The following is a 2,729-nucleotide window of genomic DNA, read 5'->3' as shown; positions in this document are numbered from 1 at the left end:
ATGCATGGGATGAGTTTCAAATTTCAGAGTAAGATGCAGCCACAAAGTCTATGAATTAGGAGTGTAATAAACCTGATGCTCCGTGTGCTACTCACGTGGCAGTGTTGGTGACTTCTGTTTTATTAAATTATCATCCCACTCATTCCGAGATCCAGGTCATGCTTATTCACATTGACCTAGTGACAAACTAAGGTACAGAGATTCAATAATGTGACCAAGATCATGCACGGAAGCAAATGGTTGAATCTATATTTGAACCAGGTTGTCTGTCTGTCTGTTACACAGCTGAGAACCGCTACGCTGTGAGTCTTTCTAAGCAAAAGTCAAGGATACAAGGAGGCCTTGATTTCCATTTTTTTTTTTTTTTATTTTACACATTTGACTTCTGAGAGCTCAGAACTTACTGAAAAGTTTGGGGTAAAGGAGTAGAATCTCAGCTCTGAATACCAATGTTCTAAGGTGCAGAGATGGAAGACCCAGGAGAGCCCAGACTTTGAGGATAGGCAACCCTTGAGGCCTGTGTCAGGACTCCAGCAGGAGATCTGCAGTGTGTCAGATGGAACAGCCCAGGCCTTTGTGCCAAGACCGCATGCATCAGTGTGTCAGCTGGAGCTGTGGTGCCACAGTGGTGCTTGAAAGTGCCTGGCAACCTCAAGGGAAAGCAGACATCTTTGAGCAAGGTTATATCCCACCAATTCACTAAAATGGAGGCACACGCTCTCTCTCCCACTCATTTCTGAGACAGGTTGAGGCAAAGCCCCAAAGGTCAGAGTTTGATGGACAGATTACATTTGTAACGATCAGCCTATCACCTAGACCTAATATCGGAGGGAAATAATCACACAAGAAGGTCAACTTGAGCAGAGTTCATAGAACAAACAAAAGACTTAAAAACATAAAAACTGGTCATAATAGCCACTCATTAAGGATTCATTATTCCTATAAATCTCATTACCATAGCAGACTGACAGAGGCCGGAACAGCGGAATAAACTGCGCTAACGCATCCACTGGGTGAGTGTTTCAGGGGCTTCTGTAAAACACAAAGCAGGAAGCTAAACAAGCAGAAATGGAAAGAAATTAGAAATGGTAGTCTGGCTTTGTGGCTCATGCCTGCAATCCCAGCATTTAGAAGGCTGAGGCAGGAAAATCACTGTGAGTTTGAAGCTAGCTTGAGTTACACAATGAAATCCTGTCTCAAAAAAAAAAAAAAATGTCACGTCATATGTCCGGTGGTTTAAAAAATATAACCATGCACTAGCAAGCATCTCAGGAATATCGAAAAAAGGGATTGAGGGTAAGTATGGAAGCTAGATGTTCAGGGCCAAGGGTGGACCATGCTCTCTGTAGTAAGAGCATCTGCTGGGAACTGGCCTGTTACGAACCCACATTTTCAGACTGTGGAACACTTTACACAGATCAAAGAAGAAGAAAAAGCTTTCTAAAAGCAATGACAATCAAGAGAAATTATTCATAAAAGAATAAAAATCAGGATTCTTTTTTTTTTTTTTTTTTTTTTTTTTTTGCCCTACAAGACGCAGAACAGTATTTTGAAGTTCTCAGAGAATAAAATTAACATCTTCTGGCCCGGAGAGATCAACCACTGGACAGAGTGGTTGATTGCACTGGGTGCTCTTTCATTGGACCCAGGGCACCACCCACCGGGCAGCTAACGGCTTGTAACTCCAGGTCTAGGGAATGCAGCGACCTCTTCTGGCCCCTGTGGGCACTGCAAGTACTTGATGCGCAGATACACACTCAGGCAAAACACCCAAACGTATATAAAAAAACCAAAACCATAACCACAAACCCAAACTAACATATTAGCTACACAAACTGTCATTATTTTAGGTTGAGGCCATAAGAAAGGCTTTTTAGTTAACCATCTGCCAACCCTAGCTTTAAGAACTAGCTAGTTTTACTCTGCAAATATAAGAGTAATGACAAGACCTATGGACTATAACTAGCAATGGTGAAAAAAATCACCCATGATTTTAAGTTAAGGTAGAATTAATACTGACAAGGAAGGTGCGTATGACCTGGACAGAAGAGGTGGCAGAAAATGTGAGAGCAGAGAGGAGGAAGAAGAGACTTTGGGAGTTATTGGTCTATTTTGAGAGGCAGTGAGAAAATAATTTAACTCTAGAAATTAATGGGAAGTGACATGAAGGATTTGTATTAAGCTATGGCTAACCAGCCAAGGAAAAATTTCCAAAATCATCAGAAAAAAATGCTGAACACTTTAAGCCAAAAAGAGTAAAAGAGGACACAAGGAAGTGTGTATCCAGACATCCAGTGGCTGGTACATCCCCAAAACATAGACATCCAGTGGTCGGTACATCCCCAGGGTACACACAGACATCCAGTGGTTTGCACAATATCAGGGTATACACAGACATCCAGTGGTTGGTACATTATCAGGGTACACACAGACATCCAGTGGTCGGTACATCCCCAGGGTACACACAGACATCCAGTGGTGGGTACATCCCCAGGGTACTCACAGACATCCAGTGGTCGGTACATCCCCAGGGTACACACAGACATCCAGTGGTGGGTACATCCCCAGGGTACACACAGACATCCAGTGGTGGGTACATCCCCAGGGTACACACAGACATCCAGTGGTTTGTACATTATCAGGGTACACACAGACATCCGGTGGTCGGTACATCCTCAGGGTACACACAGACATCCAGTGGTGGGTACATCCCCAGGGTACACACAGAC

Source organism: Arvicanthis niloticus, chromosome 10, assembly GCF_011762505.2.
Source record: "Arvicanthis niloticus isolate mArvNil1 chromosome 10, mArvNil1.pat.X, whole genome shotgun sequence".
NCBI classification, from domain to species: Eukaryota; Metazoa; Chordata; class Mammalia; order Rodentia; family Muridae; genus Arvicanthis; species Arvicanthis niloticus.
This window is presented reverse-complemented; position numbering follows the sequence as displayed.